Source organism: Stegastes partitus, unplaced genomic scaffold (genome assembly GCF_000690725.1).
Source record: "Stegastes partitus isolate 25-593 unplaced genomic scaffold, Stegastes_partitus-1.0.2 Scaffold241, whole genome shotgun sequence".
In the NCBI taxonomy this organism is placed as follows: domain Eukaryota; kingdom Metazoa; phylum Chordata; class Actinopteri; family Pomacentridae; genus Stegastes; species Stegastes partitus.
In genome coordinates, this window is record NW_007577972.1 from 489,224 (window position 1) to 497,564 (window position 8,341).

Below are 8,341 nucleotides of genomic sequence, written 5' to 3' on the forward strand. Positions count from 1 at the left end.
CGACCTTATGTCTGAACATGGTATTTGTTATGGCCAATCCGTGGCTAGCACAGAAGTCCAAAAACAAAACACCGCTCGGGTTCAGATCGGGAAGACTGTTCCTCTCAATCACAAGGGTGGTGGGCCCTCTGGGTAGTGACCTCGTGTTACTTTTTCGGGCTGTGCCCGACTGAGCCCCTCGGGGCCCCAAGGCTCGTTCACCAGATGCTGCCTGGCGAGCTCCCCCCCCCAGGCCTGCCTCCAGGGGGGTGCCCCGGTTTCCCTCTTCCGGGCAAGGTGGCGGCTCTCCTTCTGCTGCTGTTCATCAAGGTCTTCTGAATTGCTCTTTGTCTGGTCCCTCCCCCAGAACCAATTTGCCTTGGGAGTCCCTACCAGGGACTAATGCCCTGGACAACATAGCTCCCAGGATCACAGGGACACTCAAACCCCTCCACCGCGATAAGGTCATATAAATAAGCCCAGGGCAGTCTGTTTTATTGTACAGTGACCAGACACGAAGGTGTAGCAGTTTTGGAGAAACAATAAATGCATCAATCTTAATAAACATTTAAAGGACTTTAATGCCATCATGAAAACAATCACTGTCTTTTTGCTCACACAGTATTACACTTCCAATCAGCAGCAAATTTATATTCAGTGTAGTAACCATAGCTACACATGGCACAAAAGACTCATTTTAGTGCCTGGTTTTATTTTTAACCCCTGATGAGCAGTGGCACAGCTTGAGATCCTCAAGCTCCTTTGATTGATCCAAAGCTGACAAACATTGCTGTCTGAGCTTTTTTCAACAGAGTCCCACTGCATGGAAATGACCCAGTGGGCAAATCAGTGTCCTTTTTTTTTATGTAGTTTTATGCATTTTGCATTTTACTTTTCTTAGGCCTTTATTGACTTTAATTCTTCACTGTTCAACTCATATTCTATGTTATGTTGCACTAAGCCATTGTTTGAATTATTCCTAGGCATTTTCATTACATTTTTACAAACACTTGTGTTTATTTTCCATATCTTTAAAAAAAATTCCTTTGTTCATCTGATATTGCTACAGCTGTAGGGATGTAATAGTGATACAACACAAACAACACATTGGACATAAAGTAGCAATTCTGGTACAATGATATACTGTTCCCCTTCATGCAGGAGGTGCAGGTTTGCTGTCTTTTATCTCCATAATGTCAAAGCACAATGCAACATTGTGTGATGGAGCAGGAGGTTTATATGTGATGGCTTGGGTTCTATGAAAAGAGTTGAGCAAGCTTATGTGCATATATATACGCATTACATCTCCACTGTAAAAAGGCAGTCCAATACAAATCTAGATACATGGGCTATGATACGATTCACTAATGATTTTAATACATTATGATGCGATTCATTGTGATGCAGCTTGAATATATTTGCGTGGTGAAAAAAATGTAACAGAAATGTATCAGGTCAGAACAATGTCATTGTGTCTATTTATGGAATACATACAGACAAGACAGACTGTTGCTGGATTAAAAATGAGAAAATATTAATATTAACCCCTTCAGTATATTGCAATCCATAAACTTTGCAAACTGAAAACATTCAACATGGCCTCAGTTTGTTCTGATGCATTTTATCAAACCAAACTAATGTTGCTGTGTTGTGGTGGTGGGAGGCTGCTGTGTGTGTTTTGGTAAACAAAACTGAGCTAAGCTTTAAGTTCTGCTCTGTATCTCTGACACTGAATGCACAGACTAACACACAACACAACACAACACAACGTGCTTCTGTGTTGTGGGTTTTGCTTGGTGAGACAATGTTTCATTTCTTGTGTCGTTATTAAACAGGCAGCATGTGTCTGTGTGTAAGTTGTGACTATCAGCAGTTGATCTGACAGAATGGAAAAGATCTATAGGAATGAAAAGGGATCCTAATCGAGCTGATCAGTGGCACAATGTGTAAAATGCCAAACTCCTATTTTTACTGCTGGACTACATGATTTCGTATTGACATGGATATACACTTTATTAGCGAGTGATGTTCGCTATTTTCGTCAAGATCTTTTGTATGTAGTATCTTTTATCTTCATATACGCAGGTCTGATCGTGACGAATCTGCGAACGGAACATCTGGTGCAAAAACACAGCAAGCATCACCAGTTAAACCGGATCACCGGTTAAAGTGAAACACTGGCACTGTCGGTCATGCTGTTGTGCTGTTGTTGCTAGCAAACACGTTAGGTGAACGTTACTCTCGTAATACATCACTGCTGGAGTCTCGACTGGAGTGGCCATATTTAGTGGCAGAGCTGCAGTCAACCAATTCATAACTTTACAACCGGACATTGACCGCTCAACAGTAGATATAAACTGATCCAGAGGCCCACCGAGCAATGTATCCATATCGATGAAGTTAAAATCAATTTGCGGCTTGAATCGGTGAGTCTTAACATTCCTAAAACATACACACACACTGTGTGTATAGGTGTGTGTATATATGTTTGAGGAGTACATATATATATATATATATATATAGATATAGATAGATATAGATATATATACAAAACATCACTTACTGCACATATATCTAACTTTGTAGACAGCTGTTTTCTTTACAATAAGTCCATTTAATACATTTTAAATTTTGGATAGTCTGTGTAATAGCAATGTTCATCTCTGATTTCATTTGGTCTGTCCTCACACTTGCATGCATCAAGAAAACAACAGTTTTTTTTTTCCTTCAAGTGACCCTGCAGCTTGTTTTTTCCTCACTTTACTCCACATTTATTTTCCTGTGCTTTCCTCTTTTGTTGTTGTAATTTGGCACCACAAACCATGTTTTAAATCCTGTGGCTCAGGTCGAGTATCTGTGAGTCAGCTGGCCCTACAGAAGGCACATTCCCCATGGTTTTGAGATAATTACATTTTCCCCTTATGACAACCCTATTGAATTTAGATTAAGTCAATAACAAACCTGCATCACAGCATGCCCTCTGGATTGTATCCTGTCAATAGGCTGTTAATGTGCCCAAGCCTTGTCCTATTTTTCCTCCTGTGGCATCAGCTGGTCCCCCTCTACAACCACAGTGGCTGCCCACAGGCAAGTGCGACCAACACAGTGGCAGATGAAACTGACAGAGGGAGCCTCATCAATAATGGAGAGCGGTAGCTCGGGGAGTCATGCAGAGGAATTGTGGTGGAGTGAGTGAGAAGTGCAGCTGGTGTGTTTCTCTCATTTCTTCCAAATGGACATTTTGAAATGATGGTCCCCAGAGGCCACGCATAAGAGGAAGGTGGCTATTAATAGCTTCATAGGATGAATAAGTTGTCAGATTGCTGTTTAACTGTGGTCATATTTTAGTGCTTATTGGACATTTTCCTGTCACCATTTCTGCAGGGATCAGGATAAAAAGACTAATAACACAGAAGAATTCAAACGTGTAGACTTTTTTTTTTTAAAGACCATGCCAGTGGTTGACATACTGTATGACAGAAATGTGAAATACCCAAATATCTTTTCAGATGAGGTCAGCTACATGGGTGTAGGCCTAAAAGACACACCCCATAGAGGCAAAACAGAAAAACCTCATCAGTTTCCTGTCTGTCAAGCAGCGTGTAACTTTAACGTAGATACACACAATGACTATCTCTCCTGACAGCTGTCCAGATGCAAACACAAAACCTGTCAGAGAGGCACTAAGATGGACCTAGTGCTGTTATAGTGTGGCAGCGTCTCCTCTCAGCTGCCATCCTGCTCATTCCCTTTATTCAATGCCTCTCATTGTACTGGGAAGAGGAGGCCCTTTCTTACTCACAACTCTCGTGCTCTTGTTTCTCCAGGGTCCAGCCCTGAGGACATGAAACTTGTTGGGAGTGTTTGGATTTCACCCATGCCACAGCTTCCACTACGTCTGACCGTCTTCAGCTGCACACATCTCTGCTCTCCAAGCGACACCAATTAAGAGCAAGCTTTAGGCAAAGAGTTGTGACAGAATCCGAAGACGCCGACGCAAGAAGGAAGGAAATACACTAGAGGAGGGGCGTGTGCTCGCTGGGGACAAACTGCACCGCTTGTGAGTATCATACTGTTCCATACAGCTGACCGGGGCAACGTAACCCATTTAATGATTTTTCTCCAGTACAAAAATGAAAATGAAAATGGAGAGATAACCAGAATGAACAATGAATGGAAGATAGTGTGTTCTTTGTTAGGAGCATATCCATCCAGATGCATTTTGAAATACATCAGGGTATTTTTTTTATCTGTGTAAACTGTCTGTGTTGCAGACAGCCAAACTGACCTTGAATCTTTCTTTGTTCTTTTTTCCATCACTACATCCTCATAAACAACACAGCAACCTCATTTATTTTTTTGTTTTTTTTGTTCTACAGGAAAGCTAAATTTAAAACCCTGAGCATCAAAGGCTGTGGTTAACGGTAAAATGAGGATGCAGGTGATAGTACTTCCACCCACTATCTTTCTTACTCTCCATCTCACTCTATCATGGATGTCTTTCTCCATTCGGTCTTGTTTCCTGTCTGATAGAAGTTACATTTTCACCTGGAAATACAGCAGCGGAATTAGGTGGAGGACAGGGGCAAAATGATCTGACAGATCCACTTACCTTCGCTGTCTGCGATCGCCCCGGCTTCTGATATTATTAGAGGTTGATATATATGTAGGCTCAGAGCACGGTTGTGGGAAAAGGTTGGCAAGGGGAGGGGAGGGGAGGTGTGAGAGCTCAATACCCAGTGATGCTGATGACAAAACCAAGGAAATAATTTTAAGGTGTGGAGGCAGCAAATGATTAGATAGGGAGGTGGGAAGGGGAAAAGAGTGGAAGAGATTCGACTGTTTCCTTGCTTGTAGGCTGTGTTGTGTCCTCACTATTAACAACAAAGAAAAGATTTTTTATTGGCAAGAATAGGGCGAGATGAATCCTAACTTTTTATTCTCATTTTGTCTTTTGCATGGTGCGAACAAACACATGTGAAACAAGACAGGTCAGCACACAAATCTATAGGAGTTACATAAACACCAGTACCTTGGGATCACACCGCCAGTCGATAACAGAGCTCCACACTGCACCAAATAGTTTACCACCATGCCTGATATTCAGATGAAGGGTTTGATTGCAGAAAGAAGCTACCACTCTCAGAGAATTAATCAACATGAAATGAAATGATGCTTTCACAAACATCGATCTCAGTATCTCTTAAGGCGTACTAGTAGCATTGGACCAGAATGACCACCAGAGTATGAATCCTGTTGACTTTGAGTATCCCTGACTTTTCCTCTCACAATACCATGAGGTTTTCATTTTTAGCATGAACAGCATATGAATAAAGTCAGGAAAATTGGTGAAAATTAGTGCAGAGATCAGGTCTGAGTCCTAATGACTTGTGGATTTTTTGAGTTATTTCTCGTGGAATGCTATAAAACTACTTATTGGCAAGTTTATTGAACAAATTCAGTCATATATGTTTGAACACGTTAACTAGGTAAAACAACAACACAAAACAACTGGATTTGCACTGGAGAGGGTCTTCATTAATTGACTTATTTTTTATTCATAGGCTCTACTTTGTGTCAGTGCTAATTAGTAGACATTAACATCCTCTCTCTCTCTCTCTCTCTCTCTCTCTCTCTCTCTCTCTCTCTGTGTGTGTGTGTGTGTCTCACTCTCACACACACACACAATTCAATTCAATTCAATTCAATTCAATTTTGTTTGTATAGCGCATATTTACAACAAGTCATCTCATAGCGCTCACACACACACACACACACACACACACACACACACACAAATCAGATCAAATGACACTACAACAAAGGATCTAAATATGGCAAACATTATCAGGTTGGCATTATCACTGTGAACACACTTCAAGTACTTCAAGTACTCAGAGCACCCACCATGCACACTCAAACTCTTCTGGGGGTGTGTGCACACTGTCCACAACAATTACTATGTATATAATTGTGTGAGCCATGCTCTCATTTATTAGGGAGTTGTCATCGCTCATCAACACTGTAGTGGGTGCCATGCACTAATCTACAGCAAGTACACAGAAAAGCTTCAGTAGACCATGAATGCAGATACAGCCAAATGTCCCACTTTTCCAAAGTGCAGTTAAATGTGTTGTCAAATTATGTGTTTTAGATGAAAGCAAAAGAGGAATTGATTAAGTCTACTGTAATGCTAACCAATAAGCCAACCATCAACCAGGAGCTGTGTGCATGTCAGGTTTTGAAAAGCGTGGATCAGGCAGCAGCTGCAATTATGTAATTGCAGAGGTCTTTGCATAGCCTGCTGCGAGAAGCATGCAACAGATATACAGTAATCAGATAGGGGTTTAACAGCAATTAACACCAATGTCTTACAAGGAAATTAAATTCAGTACCCTACAATATATCCTCCATTTTTGAAGCTTGCGGCAGAAATGACTGGACTCAACTCTGATGTCTGAGGATAAAGTTTGCTTTCCTGGACTATCTTATATACTGCAACCTTTGCACATTTCTTGCATGCATTATTCCCACAGACCATCTCGCATTAGATAGCTGCCAGGCAAAGTATTTGCTCATGTGTGACTATAACGTATGAAAAAAAATACTATTTCATACCATCCTTATGGTCATATGGTCTCTCCACCAAGCTTAGACCAAATAGCATATGTTATGTATGAATTTAGATAGCACTTCCAACCTCTTTAATTGGTGTGAACTGAATTAGCACTGACTAATAAATATAGCAGCTTCTCATCATAGATTTATAGAGGGCCATGATTGCTGCCACAGTGAAATTAACTCTTTCTGTCTGTAGGGAAATGTTAGCTGAAAAAACATTCCCCCTCTCACACACAGACAGCGTCACATGCACACAAAGGCACACATATGCACATATATGCAGATGAGACATGTCTGTTCCTTCTGGCTGTCACTGTAGAGCTGTCACACATGCTGCGTCTTGGAGCACCAGGAGGCCGGGGTTGACTTGAATTAAACTGAGAGGATGTCCTTTCCAGATCTGCAGAGGGCCACAGAGACACATCCGCCCCCAGAGAGAGCCAGTCAAAAAGACAGAGGGGGAGAGAGAGAGAGAGAGAGAGATGAATGGAGGGAGAGAAGAAAAAGAAGGGAGGTTGGAGATGGGATTGTGAAGAGTTAGAAGTTATTTAAAAAGTAAATAAAAAAAAGAGGCAGGGAGAAATTGCCTGTGAGGGAGAGGGATGGAAGATGAGGTGGACAAGGAGGAGGAGGGCACCAGAATAAGAAGGAGGGAAGGAGGATGAAATTGTACGTGTGTGCTCATGACAGAGTTTGACAGAGAAAAAAAAAGAGGATGAGAGAGAAAGTGTGGAAAAGCTACGGCCACCGGACACACATAGCATATAATTCCTTTTACTCCCTACTCCTTGACCATCAGATAAAGTCATACAGATACCTTTAAATGCAATGCATTAACAATGAACTTTCATATCTATTTGATGTCATAAAATGAGTAAGTTGGTCCAGTTCGGTGACCTACAATGTAGAGAGTTGTGTAGTTACAATAGGGCAGTGCCTTTTATGTAATCGTGTGACCAAAGTAACTGCTCTGCCATGCTTATGGGATATAACCCTTGAGCCCAACAGTCACACTTTGCATAGGCATACAAACGTTTGAAACAGTATGTTTTGTTTTGTTTTGTTTTGTTTTTACCAATTTAAAGAGTTGTAATTCAATTTTTACTTACCTATCAGACAACTACACTGAAAACTAATTAATCATTTAAGTTTTCTAATGGTTCCAGCTTTTAAAATGTGAGATCTTGACACTTTCGTGTGTGATAACACAAATGTAAAATACTGTCTTCTACCTTTTTACTAATTACTTACTATTAAAATAAATAGCCTTTCATCTTCTCCTTTGTTGAAATAAAAGCTACTGTGAATGTAAATGTAAACGCGAGTGTGGCCTGTTTCAACAATGGAGTGTTTGTGGTGAAATATAGATGCAAACAATCAACTCAGAATCATGAAAAAACCCTGATTTGACCCCTCATAAGTTACTTAAGACCAATTTTATTTATTTTTTTTTTAATCGATTTTTCGACAATCATTTATCGGTACCCAGGTTTTTTTCAGGGTTTCCCACGAGAGTTGAATTTCATCATCTTAAGGCATGTTATTACACACCTTTACAAACATATTGGTGAAGAAATTGTTTGGTAAAGATTTAGTTTGGTAAAGATTTAGTTGTCAGATTTGAGAACTATCTCATTAAATGCCCTTACTATATCTTCAAAACAAAGAAAAATGTTAAATGCACAACAAGTCTTATTATCACAGCTGCAGCATTCAGACTAATCTCCTGATCAGAGGTGCA